Genomic DNA, 7,866 nt, shown 5'->3' on the forward strand with positions numbered 1-7,866 from the left:
GTCGTTTCTCCTGTTGTGCACAGTGTGACTTTATTCAGTTGTTTCTCTTTCAGTTCTTGCTGTGTGTTGAGCGGCCGCTTTAACCGGTCTTCATGCTGGCAGCTAGCTGACCCTAAGGCAGGTTGGGGGTCCAGTTGTTGTTGCTAAGCATTTGTTTTGAGCTAAGATGTTGGTGGTCTACATGAGTGGTTCATCAGGGGCTGGGCCGGGGCAGAGCAGAGGGGGCTTGGGGAGCAGGTTGCTCGGCCCCACCACTAATGGTTTATTTCCATTCTTCAATAACATAATTTAACACAAGCCTACTATCTAAAATGTTTGTGTGTTTTATGTGGCATGGTTATGTTAGCATGCTACTGCTAGCATCACTTACAGTAGCTCACATCATGAAGTCATTCTTCAAGGAGCCACAAGCAGGGGCGTTTCAAGACACTCTGGAGACCCCAGACAGAAGGACCCCCCTCCCCCCTTACACACACACACACACACACACACACACACACACACACACACACACACACACACACACACACACACACACACACACACACACACACACACACACACACACAATGTATAATATCTTCTTCTTCGTAATACAAATTAGTCACAGTATGGACAGAACAAGTTGATCTACTGACAGCAGCAGAATTGATGTTGGTAATGGTAATGGGGGACGTTAACATTGGCATTAGCAGCACAAGTTATGCAGTTATGCAGTGCATACAATAACAATACAAGTGTACAAGTTATTGTAAGTGTTTTGTGTACACAGCCATTGGCAACATCATGTTGTCATTGATATGGACCAATTGATATCATTGTTGTCATTGATATGGACCCCCTTCCAGCTCAGGGCCCTAGGCAATAGTTACAATGCCTCTAGCCACAAGCATGATATTCAACCCTTAATGTCCCATGCAGTACAACATAGTACATACTGCACTGTTTTTTGCAGAATATTCAAATACACTTAAATATTTTATACTAAAGAAACAATGCAGTATGCATGTTTCATGAATGTTCACCATTGTAACTACTCAGTTTCATTTGAGCATTGCATTATGGGAAAATCGTGTCCTATAACAACGCACTTACAAAGTAAATAGATTTTGGTACCTAATAACACTTACTCAAATATGTATGCACACACACACCTGTTTGCTTGCATTTGTGGTTCAAAGCATCCACAAACGTAGAGACACACACAATCTATTGTTCCTGTGAGATGTCAGTCTTAGAGATAGTGTTTATGTCGCAGAGGCCATTCTGTTTCTCAAGGTTAATGATCTCATTGTAAATCATGTCACATCCACCTCTCCTCCTCTTTGACTCGTCTCTCTCCTGCGTTTCTCTCCTCCTTCCTGCCACCTTCGCTGAATCTGTGATTTTCACTGTGGCTGTCTTCATGTATGAACTTGTGTGTGTTGGGGCGGGTTGTTTATAAGAGCATGTGTACCGTGTGTGTGTGTGTGTGCATGCTGAATGCTAATGCAGCAAAGCATGCACACACATGCACAGATGGGGTAGTTTATGCACATAAGTATGCAGGACTAACTGCCTTCTTGAACATGTATGCATATATAAAATGCGCATCAATTTAAACACGATTTCCCACTCTCATGATACCCACACATTTGCACACACACAAAAACCAAAGAGCATGACTTAATCTTAATTTCTGGATATCGTTTATCTGACGGTAACTCAGGAATTCCTGGCCCCTCTTACTTGTAGTTCAGCTTGTCAGTGTTCAACTTGCTTTTTAATAAAAGGGAAATAAAAGGGAAACGCTTTTATTATCAGTGTCTTGCAGCTTGTCAAAGTCTCCCACAGTTTAAATAAAGGATGTAAGGCATTTTTCAACCTATTTCCACAGAGAATCGATGTGCGTACAGTGTCAGCCGCGTCACATTTGTCTGTTACCTGAAATGTGTCATAAATCATTTGTTTAAAGTGCTCTTGTGTGAAGCGATGTGCTCTTCACAGCTCTTCACATTTTAACCCCCGCTGGCAGATAAGAATGTGTCAGCATTTGAGGGAGACATAATGAAATAAATACAACCAGTAAAAGACAGATTATCAACAAATGGACGTCAACAAGAGAAGCAGATTTCCTTTTTAGGCTATCATTAAACCAAACCACACACCACAAAAACCCAGGCCTAGATTAGATTGAAAAAATAAACTTTTATTTTTAAATCATGTTTCAAACAAATATGTCATTTGTTTATTTGCCTTGTGTCTTTACCCCCATTTCTGTGTTAACTTGAGAGCTCTTATCGTAGATATTTAGGTTGTGAATGTCATCTTTGACCCTTTAATCATTATTTTTTTTATCTTCTGTGTATTTAACCATTGCACAAATCCCAAAGTAGGTTTTCACAGACACAGAGTATAAGTGCAGAATATGTGGACTTTACTAAGTAGAAAGCATATAAAGAGAGGTACTATATAATCACTAAGGAGATACTTACTGTAGCAGTGAACGTAAATGAAGATGAGTAGGCTACTACTTCATGCCCTATTGTAGGTAGAAGTAAACAACACAGAATAATGTGGTTTGATTAGATCTGTGTGACTTCTCTCCTTAACCTTTAATACCTGAAACTTACGTAACCATCTCAAAATCACAGCAGATGAAGTCTCAGGCAGCCGGTTGTCCACACAGCCTCTCCCAGTTTGAGGGCTCTGATCCTCTATTTAAGCTTTCCCCTCAGACACCTTAACATAATCTGTACCTGCGTGACACTGCATTATCATAACTGAATAAAGATGGGTCAGAGTGAGATGCCAGCCTCTTTGTGTGCAGAGGGCGCAGCACTGATATGAACTCACCTCTGCGTCCCTACAGTGTGTGCATGTCTGTGCCTGAGTTTGTGAGTTTACCCACACAGACACGCTGGTGTGTGCTTGTGAGTGTACCTCCATCTGTCCTCTCACCGTGAGTGTATGTGTGTAAGTGTTTCCTTTCCCGACAATTTCCCTCCTCCTCGGGCTTCGTGGCCCCCCGGAGCGGTAATGGCAGGTCGTGTTGGCCCCTCTCAGACAGTTTGCTCCTGTCAAACATTGTTTCACCCAGACGGGTACAGCTCCTGCTGCACTGGGACCCTCCATCACACGCTGCAGGCCTGTCAGAGACGCAGCAGCAGATCCTGTTTTCTCTACTGGACTACCCTCCCTTTTATTTATTTTTTTAATGCTCTCATGCCTTTCCTCCTGATTCACTGCATGATACAGGAGCACATACTGTCCCAGACCTAAACCTAAACTATTTACTGTCTAATGTAGTCTCTCTCTCTCTCTCTTTCACTCACCCACTCATAGGGCTGTAGCCGGTATCCAAGTACTCGAGTTGTTTTCGCAGTAAATTCATGCAAAACCACTGATGCGCGTTCCTGTCGGGGGCAGTTTTTCGGCAAGCAGTCTCTGCATTTACTCGTAACGCTCCGTTATTATCTCATAGCGTGGTGAATGTGCAGGTCACAACTTGTCCGTCAGGGCGTTTTGGAGTTGTTGGATTGTGTATTTGATCAATTTGATGAGAGAAACCAAGGAATCCCATGAGCCTCTGTAGCGTAGCTCTGAGCAGCTCACGGCTTTGCTCTGCCGTTCTTAAAATAGCTTGCATCGACACCGACAATTAAAGGTAACAAACCCATATAGGGATTATGGCAATGGGCCAATTTGCCAAAATGTTGAACTATCCCTTTAAAGGAAAATCTCACTATTCTTCATTAGATTTTGTTGACGGATGAGAAGATTCCTACAGTACCTTCATGATGCATCTGCATGCACTAAACATAAAGCCAGTGATCCAGTGTGTCCAGTGATCACTGGGCAAAAGTAAAAGTACTCAGTATGCATAAAAAAAGGCCACTGTGCTGGATGAAACTAAGTGATTATTACTGATGCGTGGATATGTTAGCAGCTTTTCACTGCTGAAACTGCCCCATAGAGTGAGTTTGAACTAAGGTAGTGTAGTCGAGCAGTTCCTAAGTGGTTGGGACTTCTCCAGTGGCTCAAATCTGGAGGAGGATCCTGAATATCTCATTTTATCTCATTTTATCCTTTTATTTGATTAGAAATATCTTTCTGCTGCTAATAATTCATAGAAATATGTAACTAGACACTAGACCAGATAGTATTTTGTAACGAGCCACTAAAATGTTTTGTATCATTATGTTTTTAATATAAAATCTTGCAGTGTTCAGCACAGCCGTCAAAATGAATGTAGTGGAGCAAAAAGAACAACGTCTCTCTCTGTCGGATGTGCTGGAGGTGGAGGTAGTATAAAATCCTCCGGGGAGGTACCACCAGCAACTCAAAACTGCAAATGTATGTAGTTATTTTTCCACCATTGACGAGCAACATGATGATGGTGACCTCATCACTCTGCATTTATCTGCAGTGGTCCCCCACTGGAGCATCATCGCTGCAGCTTTTTTTTTTTTTTTTCATCCATCTCCAGAGCTGTGCAACCAGCTTTTACCAGATCTAAATGTGTGTTTCTTTGTCACAGACCAGATGAGTCAGTGTCGATGTTTTTGTTCCTCTCTCTTTATGATCCATTGTGTCTGGAGTTTTGTCTCTCTAGTTACTACAGTATAACCCTGCAGCATCTCAGCCGCCTGCACTGTCAGAGCTGTTATGATGAATGCGTAACAGTAACCGATGGAGATCCAGCAGAGTGTTCATTAACTGAAGCAGATTCATGAAGAGCAGCTGGAGAGAGGAAATCTGTCACATATGTGCTGCATGTACGCGTCTTAATGTACAGTATTTGTATGAGCGAGCGCCTGCTGATGCACTGCATGTGCAGCTGAGCCATATTTATTTTCTCTTTCCAATCATACATTGATCCGCCCACAAATCCCCACAATCTTCAATCACATATAGATGGGAACGAGCGAGAGAGAGGGAGGGAGGGAGGAGGAGAGGGAGGAGGAGGGGGGGCTGTGTGTGTGTTTGGGGGCATAGTTGTTCATTACAGCCTTTCTTCTATCTGGAGGTAGATAGTGAAATGGTAGCTTGATGGCCACTGTTTCCATGGCAACTCTGTTAGAGCAACCTCTGCCCACAACATTTCAAAAGATCAGAGATGTTATTTTTAAAGTAACATAAGACAAGATGGTGTGTGTGTGTGTTTGTGTGTGTGTGTGTGTGTGTGTGTGTGTGTGTGTGTGTGTGTGTGTGTGTGTGTGTGTGTGTGTGTGTAAAACTTGAGTAGGTGGAATCACAAATTCTCACATAAAAACAGCCTCTGCAGGAACAATCCAGTCATGCTTTTTGTTTATATGATGTAATGCACTGGTAATTATTCATTTTTATCTCTATAGCACCTCTACCCCACGAGTTATTAAATTCAAAGACATAACATTCACATAAAAACGGATCAAATGGACATAACAACATGAGGTAGACTGAGATTGAATAAAAAAAAAAAAAATTGAATTAAATCAATAATTTAAAGTAAGCTTCAATACAATACATAAAAACACGGTACAGTGTCTTTCATCTGCTGCAGAACATTTTCCCTGGGGGTGCAATCTCAGAATAACCACCCTCTCTGGTGGTGCTGTGGGGTGTGTATGTGTGTGAGTGTGTATATGTGTGTGAGTGTGGTGATGGGGGCTGACACACATATAACATAATACTTCTTTTTCTTCCAGCCATTGGCATCAATTCATATAACAGTATTTTAACAAAAGTGAGGCAGTGTTTTAAGCACGAAGCCGAGCATAAAATGTCACAGCCAGTTAAAATAGCCCACTTAGAGAGGGGGTGGCTCCTCTGAAATCTACATGTGGTGTACTGTGCTCCATATACATTTAGGCTGTTATTGACAAAGGCTGCAATTTTCCTGTGGCTGTTGCCGGGAACCGTCAGTAAAGCCGCAGTAGATGGTCACGGTGTTCTTGGGGTTATATAGTTAATCAGGGAGTTAGAAAAGCAGCCCGGTCCTTAAGGAGGACCTTAAAATCAATTCTAAATGCAACAGGAAATCAGTGCAGAGCAGCTAAAACTGGACTGATGTGCTTCCTCCTCTTGGTTCTGGTAAATAGAGTTTTGAATGAGCTGAAGTCTTTTCTTCGTCTTCTCTTTTTATAGAATAACAAGTCCATTACACTAATTGAGTTGGCTCCAACTGAAGGCATGAATCCGTCTTTCAGGATCTTTTTTTGGTTTAAATGACCTTCATCTATATTTCTAACGATAATATTTCCATCACCTTGTTTATGCAGGACTTGAGCTCTCAGTCTAAGATACGATTTCAGACCTCAGATTATCCAGAGAGTTCATTTCATTTCTCCTTTCATTACAGGGCCAACTCAGATTTCAGTTTTGTCTTCATTTAGCTTCACGAAATTGCTCGTCCTTTCATATATTGCTAGAAGACAAGTGGAAATTGAGTTTAAAGCCACCGCATCATTTTGGAGGTGCCATACAGAGGCCACGTCTTGTGGGACTTCAGTATAGGAGCAGTGTGGACAAGCTTTGACATCTCCAGTGACGTACGACTTCCCTTTATACAGTACTTCTGAGGATTTTAACAGACTTTTTCATTTGAAATTTCTACTGCAGGAAAACTTATCTTGTTTTTCTCAGGTGTATTCCCTTTTACATTACTGTCTTGAGAAGCCGAATCCCACTCATGGACAGACTTGTTGACAAGCTGAAGTCCATGTAACAGGCAAAGACAACAAAGCCTTTGTAACTGGCAAAGACATTAGTCACTGGTCACGCTACAAGATGTTCGGCCTCGGTCTTACATCCAGTCTTGAAGTCTTGACGTGAAGCCAATCCAAGATTCACCCTGGTCCGGACCCTCTCTTCTAATCTCCTCCTCTAACAATGTCTTCATTGGTCTCTTCAAGGCCTCTGCCATGATGAACAGAGACTAGTCAGCTACATAGCTCCTGATAGGTGAGAGGCGTTGATGCTGTTGTGTTGTGTGATGTCTTGCTGTAAAGCGATTTATGTTCTCCCTGTTCTCCCTGACACAAGTTCATGAAATGAAATGATCACTCAGGTAAAATAGTTACTCAGAAAGTCTATGAAGAAATAGACAAACCTGTATCAGACTCTCAGTCTTTTGATAACTTTCTCTGCAGAGTTTTTGAGGTTGTTTTACTGGCTCAATATCAAATGCTCCAGAAGACTTTACACCACGCACGCGGCCTCAAGTGGCACAAAGTGATAACTCATTAGAGCTAAATTTGTCTCTTCTCAGTGGCTGTGAAGGTGAAGACATGGAAAAGTGGGAAAGTATTGGAGCATTTTCAGCCATGAGCAGTTTCAGCAGCTTTTATCTTGATGGATAAATTCTTTATTAGACTGATTTGTGTTTTTGGTTTGCGCTGTAGATCTATTTTTCACCCGCTACAGGTGGAGATTTCTTGCATGTTGAACTTTTAGGCAGGACCACATTTGTGTAGACGCTGTGCTTCAATAAAATATGTGTATTTAAATGTAACCTTGGATTAATCATCAGCGCAAATGCTTGTACATAACTTTTCTCCAGCCCTTCTCTCTCATCGTTAGTTGTCATATGTAAGGACAGCATATTTAGTGTGATTGCAGTACTGCCTTATTTTATGATTCTTTAAACCCCCTGTATACGGACTTTTAATTTAGTGTTGATTTTGGCGGCCCCTGTGGACGGAATGAAGACTGCATTTCCCACTGTCATGAAGACGTTTGTCTGGCCGATGCGTGTAGATTTGTTTTGGAAACGTCGGAAAGAAGACGGGACTTGCTTTTCTTTTTTTTTTTTAGCAGCATAATGTATCTATTCGTATCGTTTCGTCAGTGGTCCGACCCGACCATGCCTTCCAGAGGTATAGAATTAGACTACTTAGAAATAGC

Source organism: Trachurus trachurus (genome assembly GCF_905171665.1).
Source record: "Trachurus trachurus genome assembly, chromosome: 17".
Classification (NCBI taxonomy): Eukaryota; Metazoa; Chordata; class Actinopteri; order Carangiformes; family Carangidae; genus Trachurus; species Trachurus trachurus.